Below are 12,154 nucleotides of genomic sequence, written 5' to 3'. Positions count from 1 at the left end.
TCTTTTCCTACTAACTATAAAGGTATTCGATATTGTAAATATAACAATGAAAGAAAATATTTAAATATTATTAATTTGGTTATGTTAGGTTAGGTAAGGATAGGACAGTAAATAAGACGTTAACTAATTATTATAGTTTTTAACACGGTCTTAAAGACTGTCAACTAGAGTTGTACCAGTATAGTTATTAAAAACTTAAATACAGCCAATATTAAATAATGATTTTTTTAACACAACAAATTATAAAATGTATTTTAAAATATAACAAAATAAAATTTTTTTAGGATTTTATAAAGTTTTCAATACTTATGAGCTTTTGTAAATAGAAAATGTATAAAATCAATAGTTTTAATTTAATATATAGTATTGTGTTTTATTATCCTACTGTCTAAGAATTCTCAGGGTTTTCTTTCCACATTTTTTTTACATTGTACTAAATCTAATTTTTTTCCTCACATATTTACAAAGACTAAAACAGATATCTGACTATGTTTTTATTTGAATTTAGACTTTATAGTTTGTTATTTAATATTGACTGTAGACCCAGCCAAACACAATATTATTTTAAATTAAACATTATTTTATGTCCTTCATAAATTACAATCACATAATAGAGTCCGTGCAGGACCTTTTTCTGATTTAATTTTTTTGCATCCTTGGTGGTGCCCCATGAATAATCATTCTTTAATGAACTAAATATTTTGAATAGTTTTTTCTAAATTTTTTTTTTGGTTTCCTAAAATGCATTTGCCTGCGGGCGCCAACACTTCCTTCAATTTTTTTTTTTTAGTACTGTAACTCTAGTTGAATATTTAGTATTGACTTGAAAATTGATAACTTGGAGCCCCATGAATAATCATTCTTTAATGAACTAAATATTTTGAATAGTTTTTTCTAAATTTTTTTCCAAATTTTTTTTTTGTTTTTTAAAATCTATTTGCTTGCGGGCGCCAACACCTCCCTTCAATTTTTTTTTTAGTACTGTAACTCTAGTTGAATATTTTGTATTGACTTGAAAATTGATAACTTGGAGCCCCATGAATAATCATTCTTTAATGAATTCAATGTTTAGAATAGTTTTTTGTGTTTAAGATTCTTGGCATTTTAGTTTGTACTTTGTAATGTGTATTCCTACAATTACATTTATTCAAAATTTTTTATTGGTTTCCTAAAATGCATTTGCCTGCGGGCGCCAACACCCTCCTTCAATTTTTTTTTTAGGATTTAACCTCTAGCCAAATATTTCAAATATTGACAATCTGGTACCTCTTGAATAATCCTTGTTTTATGAAATAAATATTTTAAATAGTGTTTTCTGTTTAATATTCTAGGCATTTTAGTTTGAACTTTGTAATGTGTATTCCTACAGTTAAATTTATTCAAATTTTTTTTTTGGTTTCCTAAAATGCATTTGCCTGCGGGCGCCAACACCCTCCTTTAATTTTTTTTTTAGGATTAAAGCTCTAGCCAAATTTTTTAAACATTGACAATCGAGTACCCTTGAATAATCCTTATCTTTAATGAACTAAATATTTTAAATAGTATTTTCTGTTTAAGATTCTGGGCATTTTAGTTTGTAATTTGTAATGTGTATTCCTACAGTTAAATTTATTCAAATTATTTTTTTTGGTTTCCTAAAATGCAGTTGCCTGCGGGCGCCAACACCCTCCTTCAATTTTTTTTTTATGATTTAACCTCTAGCTAAATTTTTAAACATTGACAATCGGGAACCCTTGAATAATCCTTATCTTTAATGAACTAAATATTTTGAATAGTTTTTTCTAAATTTTTTTTTTGTTTTTTAAAATCTATTTGCTTGCGGGCGCCAACACCTCCCTTCAATTTTTTTTTTAGTACTGTAACTCTAGTTGAATATTTTGTATTGACTTGAAAATTGATAACTTGGTGCCCCATGAATAATCATTCTTTAATGAACTAAATATTTTGAATAGTTTTTCTGTTTAAGATTCTGGGCATTTTGTTTATACTTTTTAATGTGTATTCCTACAGTTAAATTTATTCAAATTTTTTTTTTGGTTTCCTAATATGCATTTGCCTGCGGGCGCCAACACCCTCCTTCAATTTTTTTTTTAGGATTTAACCTCTAGCCAAATATTTCAAATATTGACAATCTGGTACCTCTTGAATAATCCTTGTTTTATGAAATAAATATTTTAAATAGTGTTTTCTGTTTAATATTCTAGGCATTTTAGTTTGAACTTTGTAATGTGTATTCCTACAGTTAAATTTATTCAAATTTTTTTTTTGGTTTCCTAAAATGCATTTGCCTGCGGGCGCCAACACCCTCCTTTAATTTTTTTTTTAGGATTAAAGCTCTAGCCAAATTTTTTAAACATTGACAATCGAGTACCCTTGAATAATCCTTATCTTTAATGAACTAAATATTTTAAATAGTATTTTCTGTTTAAGATTCTGGGCATTTTAGTTTGTAATTTGTAATGTGTATTCCTACAGTTAAATTTATTCAAATTATTTTTTTTGGTTTCCTAAAATGCAGTTGCCTGCGGGCGCCAACACCCTCCTTCAATTTTTTTTTTATGATTTAACCTCTAGCTAAATTTTTAAACATTGACAATCGGGAACCCTTGAATAATCCTTATCTTTAATGAACTAAATATTTTGAATAGTTTTTTCTAAATTTTTTTTTTGTTTTTTAAAATCTATTTGCCTGCGGGCGCCAACACCTCCCTTCAATTTTTTTTTTTTAGTACTGTAACTCTAGTTGAATATTTTGTATTGACTTGAAAATTGATAACTTGGTGCCCCATGAATAATCATTCTTTAATGAACTAAATATTTTGAATAGTTTTTCTGTTTAAGATTCTGGGCATTTTGTTTATACTTTTTAATGTGTATTCCTACAGTTAAATTTATTCAAATTTTTTTTTTGGTTTCCTAATATGCATTTTGGCGCCAACACCCTCCTTCAATTTTTTTTTTAGGATTTAACCTCTAGCCAAATATTTCAAATATTGACAATCTGGTACCTCTTGAATAATCATTGTTTTATGAAATAAATATTTTAAATAGTGTTTTCTGTTTAATATTCTAGGCATTTTAGTTTGAACTTTGTAATGTGTATTCCTACAGTTAAATTTATTCAAATTTTTTTTTTGGTTTCCTAAAATGCATTTGCCTGCGGGCGCCAACACCCTCCTTTAATTTTTTTTTTAGGATTAAAGCTCTAGCCAAATTTTTTAAACATTGACAATCGAGTACCCTTGAATAATCCTTATCTTTAATGAACTAAATATTTTAAATAGTATTTTCTGTTTAAGATTCTGGGCATTTTAGTTTGTAATTTGTAATGTGTATTCCTACAGTTAAATTTATTCAAATTATTTTTTTTGGTTTCCTAAAATGCAGTTGCCTGCGGGCGCCAACACCCTCCTTCAATTTTTTTTTTATGATTTAACCTCTAGCTAAATTTTTAAACATTGACAATCGGGAACCCTTGAATAATCCTTATCTTTAATGAACTAAATATTTTGAATAGTTTTTTCTAAATTTTTTTTTTGTTTTTTAAAATCTATTTGCCTGCGGGCGCCAACACCTCCCTTCAATTTTTTTTTTTTAGTACTGTAACTCTAGTTGAATATTTTGTATTGACTTGAAAATTGATAACTTGGTGCCCCATGAATAATCATTCTTTAATGAACTAAATATTTTGAATAGTTTTTCTGTTTAAGATTCTGGGCATTTTGTTTATACTTTTTAATGTGTATTCCTACAGTTAAATTTATTCAAATTTTTTTTTTGGTTTCCTAATATGCATTTTGGCGCCAACACCCTCCTTCAATTTTTTTTTTAGGATTTAACCTCTAGCCAAATATTTCAAATATTGACAATCTGGTACCTCTTGAATAATCATTGTTTTATGAAATAAATATTTTAAATAGTGTTTTCTGTTTAATATTCTAGGCATTTAAGTTTGAACTTTGAAATGTATTTTCTTCTGTAAAATTTTTTCCAAATTTTTTTTTTTTTTTCTAAAATGCATTTGCCTGCGGGCGCCAACACCCTCCTTCAATTTTTTTTTTTTATGATTAAAACTTTAGCCAAATTTTTAAACATTGTCTATCTGGTGCCCTATGAATAATCATTCTGTAATGAACTAAATGTTTAGAATAGTTTTTTCTGTTTAAGATTCTGGGCATTTTAGTTTGAACTTTGTAATGTGTATTCCTACAGTTAAATTTATTCAAATTTTTTTTTTGGTTTCCTAAAATGCATTTGCCTGCGGGCGCCAACACCCTCCTTTAATTTTTTTTTTAGGATTAAAGCTCTAGCCAAATTTTTTAAACATTGACAATCGAGTACCCTTGAATAATCTTAATCTTTAATGAACTAAATATTTTAAATAGTATTTTCTGTTTAAGATTCTGGGCATTTTAGTTTGTAATTTGTAATGTGTATTCCTACAGTTAAATTTATTCAAATTTTTTTTTTGGTTTCCTAATATGCATTTTGGCGCCAACACCCTCCTTTAATTTTTTTTTTAGGATTTAACCTCTAGCCAAATATTTTAAACATTGACAATCGGGAACCCTTGATTAATCCTTATCTTTAATGAACTAAATGTTTAGAATAGTTTTTTCTGTTTAAGATTCTGGGCATTTTAGTTTGTACTTTGTAATGTGTAATCATACAGTTAAATTTATTCAAAATTTTTTTATTGTTTTCTAAAATGCATTTGCCTGCGGGCGCCAACACCCCCCTTCAATTTTTTTTTTTAGTACTGTAACTCTAGTTGAATATTTTGTATTGACTTGAAAGTTGATAACTTAGTGCCCTATGAATAATCATTCTTTAATGAACTAAATGTTTAGAATAGTTTTTTCTGTTTAAGACTCTGGGCATTTTAGTTTGAACTTTGAAATGTATTTTTCTTCTGTAAAATTTTTTCAAAAAATTTTTTCGGTTTCCTAAAAGGCAGTTGCCTGCGGGCGCCAACACCCTCCTTCAATTTTTTTTTTATGATTTAACCTCTAGCTAAATTTTTAAACATTTACAATCGGGAACCCTTGAATAATCCTTATCTTTAATGAACTAAATATTTTGAATAGTTTTTTCTAAATTTTTTTTTTGTTTTTTAAAATCTATTTGCCTGCGGGCGCCAACACTTCCCTTCAATTTTTTTTTTTTAGTACTGTAACTCTAGTTGAATATTTAGTATTGACTTGAAAATTGATAACTTGGAGCCTCTTTAACCTCTTGAATAATCCTTGTTTAATGAAATAAATATTTTAAATAGTGTTCTCTGTTTAATATTCTAGGCATTTAAGTTTGAACTTTGAAATGTATTTTTCTTCTGTAAAATTTTTTTGGTTTCCTAAAAGGCAGTTGCCTGCGGGCGCCAACACCCTCCTTCAATTTTTTTTTTATGATTTAACCTCTAGCTAAGTTTTTAAACATTGACAATCGGGAACCCTTGAATAATCCTTATCTTTAATAAACTAAATATTTTAAATAGTTTTTTTTGTTTAAGAATCTGGGCATTTTAGTTTGTACTTTGTAATGTGTATTCCTACAGTTATATTTATTCAAATTTTTTTTTTGGTTTTCTAAAATGCATTTGCCTGCGGGCGCCAACACCCTCCTTCAATTTTTTTTTTTTAGTATTGTACTCTAGTTGAATATTTTGTATTGACTTGAAAATTGATAACTTGGTGCCCTATGAATAATCATTCTTTAATGTACTAAATGTTTAGAATAGTATTTTCTGTTTAAGATTCTGGGCATTTTAGTTTGTACTTTGTAATGTGTATTCATACAGTTAAATTTATTAAAATTTTTTTTTTAGTTTTCTAAAATGCATTTGCCTGCGGGCGCCAACACCTCCCTTCAATTTTTTTTTTTTAGTACTGTAACTCTAGTTGAATATTTTGTATTGACTTGAAAATTGATAACTTGGTGCCCCATGAATAATCATTCTTTAATGAACTAAATATTTTGAATAGTTTTTCTGTTTAAGATTCTGGGCATTTTGTTTGTACTTTGTAATGTGTATTCCTACAGTTAAATTTATTCAAATTTTTTTTTTGGTTTCCTAATATGCATTTTGGCGCCAACACCCTCCTTTAATTTTTTTTTTAGGATTTAACCTTTAGCCAAATTTTTTAAACATTGACAATCTGGTACCTCTTGAATAATCCTTGTTTAATGAAATAAATATTTTAAATAGTGTTTTCTGTTTAATATTCTAGGCATTTAAGTTTGAACTTTGAAATGTGTATTCCTCCAGTTAAATTTATTCAACATTTTTTTTTTTGTTTTCTAAAATGCATTTGCCTGCGGGTGCCAACACCCTCCTTCAATTTTTTTTTTTTAGTATTGTACTCTAGTTGAATATTTTGTATTGACTTGAAAATTGATAACTTGGTGCCCTATGAATAATCATTCTTTAATGAACTAAATGTTTAGAATAGTTTTTTCTGTTTAAGATTCTGGGCATTTTAGTTTGTACTTTGTAATGTGTATTCCTCCAGTTAAAAATATTCAACATTTTTTTTTGTTTTAAAATGAATTTGCCCGCGGGCGCCAACACCCTCCTTCAATTTTTTTTTTTAGTATTGTACTCTAGTTGAATATTTTGTATTGACTTGAAAGTTGATAACTTGGTGCCCTATGAATAATCATTCTTTAATGAACTAAATGTTTAGAATAGTTTTTTCTGTTTAAGACTCTGGGCATTTTAGTTTGAACTTTGAAATGTATTTTTCTTCTGTATAATTTTTTCAAAAAAATTTTTGGTTTCCTAAAAGGCAGTTGCCTGCGGGCGCCAACACCCTCCTTTAATTTTTTTTTTAGGATTTAACCTCTAGCCAAATATTTTAAACATTGACAATCGGGAACCCTTGATTAATCCTTATCTTTAATGAACTAAATGTTTAGAATAGTTTTTTCTGTTTAAGATTCTGGGCATTTTAGTTTGTACTTTGTAATGTGTAATCATACAGTTAAATTTATTCAAAATTTTTTTATTGTTTTCTAAAATGCATTTGCCTGCGGGCGCCAACACCCCCCTTCAAATTTTTTTTTTAGTACTGTAACTCTAGTTGAATATTTAGTATTGACTTGAAAATTGATAACTTGGAGCCTCTTTAACCTCTTGAAGAATCCTTGTTTAATGAAATAAATATTTTAAATAGTGTTCTCTGTTTAATATTCTAGGCATTTAAGTTTGAACTTTGAAATGTATTTTTCTTCTGTAAAATTTTTTTGGTTTCCTAAAAGGCAGTTGCCTGCGGGCGCCAACACCCTCCTTCAATTTTTTTTTTATGATTTAACCTCTAGCTAAGTTTTTAAACATTGACAATCGGGAACCCTTGAATAATCCTTATCTTTAATAAACTAAATATTTTAAATAGTTTTTTTTGTTTAAGAATCTGGGCATTTTAGTTTGTACTTTGTAATGTGTATTCCTACAGTTAAATTTATTCAAATTTTTTTTGGTTGCCCCACGAGTGTGTCGCGGTCGGCTGCTCGTACAACCGTGATTCGTACGCATGTAATATTGTAATACGCATGCAACCGTCGTCAGTCCGACTTTTCGCCGCACGACTGAAATTCGCTCGGTTTATGCATTATCGCCCGTCCCTCGTCGCAGTGCGAATGCATTACCTAAGCGTTTTTACGGCTCATCATTGTCGCTCGTCCGCGAAAGCGCAGCGCGAGCCAGCCGTTCAAGTATTATATAATATTATCATTGGCACACACGCACATACACGTGATATCACACCGTCGTCATAAACCAGCTGTTCCGCCGCGGTGCCATATCACCAGCGTCAGGTCGTACCGTGATAGTATCGTTATTATTGTTTACCTTATTATTATACATATTATTGAATTGTCTATATTTTATATGTGCTGTAATTATTACGGTGGATCGTCTGTGAACGCCTGAGTTAAGGGTACTAACATAGGTTAAAGCGTCATTTGTATTATTATAATTATTATCGAATATTATTTACATATTATTATATATTTTATATCTTCATTCCTTTTTTTTTAATTATCTCATTGATATTCCTATAGTGTTGGTAACCTCCTGAGCAATAATAATTTGTCAGGCGTCGCAACAGCCCCCCCCCCCCCCCATTTTGTTTTAGAGATAGAGCTTTCAGTTTTTGTGCACAAACGATTGGACTTGGTGCACATTTCTGCACAAACGATGCACAAACGTTTGGCGTGGTCAGAAGTTCAAATTTTGAAAGTGGGGGGCCATTGAAATGGACCTTAGATCCGGCCCTGACTAGCAGTTACAAAATATGACACAATAGAATTAATACTTAATAGTTACATTTTTTAAGCTACAGACAGGCGTATTCGAAAAATATTTAATTATTAATTAAATACCGTGAAAGTTGACGAATGTGATTTTAGATTCTGAGCGGAGCGATGGATGTATTGATTTTACAGTAATGTGTGTTTTTTAAAATTTTTTTTTAAATCGTTGTGTCTGTAACCACCATTTGGGGCAATAAAACGGCTTCGATTTTCTTCAACAATATCTTGTTCGATGGGAAAGTGAATCTAGTTGGTGCATTCGGGAGGTCAAAATAGAATTATATTCACAATGGCCAATAGTTTTCAATAGCGCTGGGAAAAACAACATAAAAATTAAAGACAAACGAGAAATTTTACGCTAAATTGTTTTTTGACAAAATAAATTTTGGTTTTTGGTATAACTCTAAAACAAATTAACGTATATTCATGAAATTTTTACTGGTTATTTATATTCGCATTTTCTATATACAATAAAATTTAACATTTTAACTACAAAATAATTGTCTAAGTTTGTTATTTTGACAGATATTTTAAAATCTTAATAAAATAGGTAGAAAAATTGTTAGATTCTAAATTATATAAATCACGATTCTGTTTAGAACTTAACACTCCCAACACAAGCTGGGATTTTTGTACCCAACTATTACAATATTATATCTATAATACATTTATAAGTATATATTTGTATGGTACAAATAAAGTGTTAATATTATAAATAATAATAATTATTGTCAGTCAAATAGACAATTTACTCATGTCGTGTGGGAGGCTTCAAAAGAGTCTGTTTAATCTGCCTTTTTATTTTAATTTTTATTTTAACCTATATTTACCATCAATTGTTCTCATTATTCTCTTTTTTGTAACAGATTGAATAAGAACTTATGGACGTATAAATTACAAACATACAGGGAAAAATAATAACGCTCTAACGATAAACGCGACGATTACCGCGTATGTCATTGCAGGTGCATCTAAATTGCATATCTAACACGCCTTACTGTATGACAATATTTATACTAAAAAAATGTTTGGGCAATTTATCATTTGTGGCCCGCCAAAAATCACAGCAGACGATTTATATACACAGGATGTTGCACAAACGTAACACAATACGTAGCTCATTTTTTATCTATTTATATTTTAGAAAACAGAACATAATTGCGCACAACAAATATTTTATATTATTGGTTTTAAAGAAGTCCACAATATTGTCCTATAATGTCTGTAACAACTTACTTACAGTATTATAATACCTGACATATAATAAATACACATCGATATAAATATTTATTATGTTTATCATTGTTATTTCATTATTTAAGTCCTCAAATATTTGGATGAAAATTATTTCTTGTGATAAGAAACAAATTATGGTGATGTGCAATAAAGGTGCTTTTAAGTATTTCACTTACATTACCTGTACAATAAAAGTATTCATGTTAACATGAATAATGTTGAAATGCACATAATATGTAATGTCTGGAAATAAATTGGCCGTATATTATATTTTCAATTTTGAACAATATTATATTATTTTGTTGTCTTGGAGATATTTGTTTGGATGTTTATTCATACATCCAATTACACATTATGAATCAGTTTATATTTCGTGACGAGCCATTTCTCGAATTATAGTATTTTTCTTTAACATAAAGATGTATTATAATAATCGATTTCAGAATTTATTACTTTTAGGTATCTATTATAGTTTAATAATTGTTCTAACCTTGCGTAAGGTATAAAAACGTTGAGGAAGTCAACCTCATAAAAAATCAATAAAATAATCAATTCTGCAATTGAGATATCGACACTAAAAGTCGAAAGTGCGGTGACTGAACAACTTAACGTTCACGTGACACCGGTTCAAATCCAGTTGTTCGTTGCACTGGCCGATGATAACGAATTGGTTCCGGACGAGGCTGCCGAAAGCACGACTATAGTATCTATAGCCGAAGCCAAAAGTGATTGCGACGGGCTGGAGCCAACGGCGACTACGATCCAAGCAAAGTCAGCAGCAGCAGAAAAACCCCGGCATTGTCGTCGTAGATCGTTCTTATCAGCAGTGGGGAGGCGACTCCTCAAGTTCGGAAGGACGTTATGCTGTTGCAAATAAATAGGGTAGTAGGTACACTGATACCGACATGTGGTATGACAATACGAGTTGAAAAGAGGAGAGGGATGCAAAAAGAGATGCTGACTGGTGGCATCGATCTAAAACTAAAGTTTATAATTTATCAAAATTAATTTTTGTTGTAAAACTTTAATCTTATAAGTTATAATGATTGTTAATTTTCTCATATTATTAAATAAAGCATAAAATATTTAAATATTATTCATACTTTTAAATTTTTACTTCCATACCGTCATCTTTTTTTCTGATTGTTATAAAAAATAAAAAGCAGATAAGTGAATGTTGCTCTGCTGTACAGTAGGTTAAGAGTGGGTCAATGTATAATGGATTGTATTAAACTTGAATTCAATGATATAGTATCATATTGTATAAGAAAAACTATTCTGATCGGAGACGGTGGGTCAGACTGGATTTTTTATATTGTTATTATTAATTATTATAGCCTGTTACTTACCCTCGACACTTTACTGAATTTAACAATGGTCTCAATCGCAACATTAGTATCGCTATTAGACCAGTAACCAATGTAGAGATTATATAATATTAAAAATATTGTGTTCCGAAACTATCGAAAAAATACATAAATCGTGCTATTTACACGGGTGTGATATGACTTATGTGTAGATTTTCAAGGTTAACGATAAAAATAGAACATGATGATTGAGCTAATAAATGAAAATATATAATCAAATATCACGAACTATAAAAAAAATTTAAATATCTTACTTCGTGGTAAATACCTACTGTTGCTTTCGTTGTTTTCCTTCGTTTGATTTGATAACAGTCAACTAATGATAAAATATGCACTAGCAGCGGGGCCGGATCTAGGGGGGGGGGGGGGTGAGGGGGGAAGTAAGGGATTTATCGCAGGGCGTATTTTTAAGGTTTTAAATTTTAAAATTGAAAATGGACTTTAAAACAAAAATCAAAACTACAAAATAATATTTTACAGGAAATGTGTAATATTGGGTATGCGAATAAAATAAAATAATTTTATTTTTAATCGAGATAAGTAGTAACTAATAAATAATAACGTTGAATTACAAATTAAAAAGGACAAAATATGAAATAAGTACGCTGTGCCGTGAAAATACCCGTCCACAACTGTCAACTGTACACGCCTATAGTCTATCATAGATTAATGTAGGTACTCTCCGATTAATGATATAATAAAGTATGGTAAATTACATCGTTTTCTTGCATATAATATAATATATTATATTAATATATTTTATAATTTTTTTCTATATATTAAGTAGATAGTTATTTAAAACTTAATCAAAAAAATGGTACTATTAATAATTGTAATTTATTGTTATGTAATTTAAAATTAACAATTGTATATTTTTTCAAATAGGTACCTACTGGCTACTACATAAAATGTTACTACTGATTTAATTGTGTTCACTTTTCAGATTATTTATTAAATTACATAATTTTCGTAGCTTTTTAAATACAAGTATACAAATATTAATTTTCTTGATAAACTTGATAGTACAAAAGTACAACATAATCAAATAATTAAAACAAAATTACTATCCTATTGATATATAGCCCAAGTCAGATTGAATATCATGTTTTACATATTAAATTAAAATAATTTAAAAGGAAATTTATATTCTATTTGTTTAATTTTTTTATTATAAACTTTTTTTCATCTAATTTGTTTATATAGTTAAAATTGTTAAAGATGTCAAATAAACCGGGTTCTTA

Source organism: Metopolophium dirhodum, chromosome 7 (assembly GCF_019925205.1).
Source record: "Metopolophium dirhodum isolate CAU chromosome 7, ASM1992520v1, whole genome shotgun sequence".
Classification (NCBI taxonomy): domain Eukaryota; kingdom Metazoa; phylum Arthropoda; class Insecta; order Hemiptera; family Aphididae; genus Metopolophium; species Metopolophium dirhodum.
The sequence above is the reverse complement of the archived record's forward strand: the minus strand, read 5'-3'. Positions refer to the sequence as shown.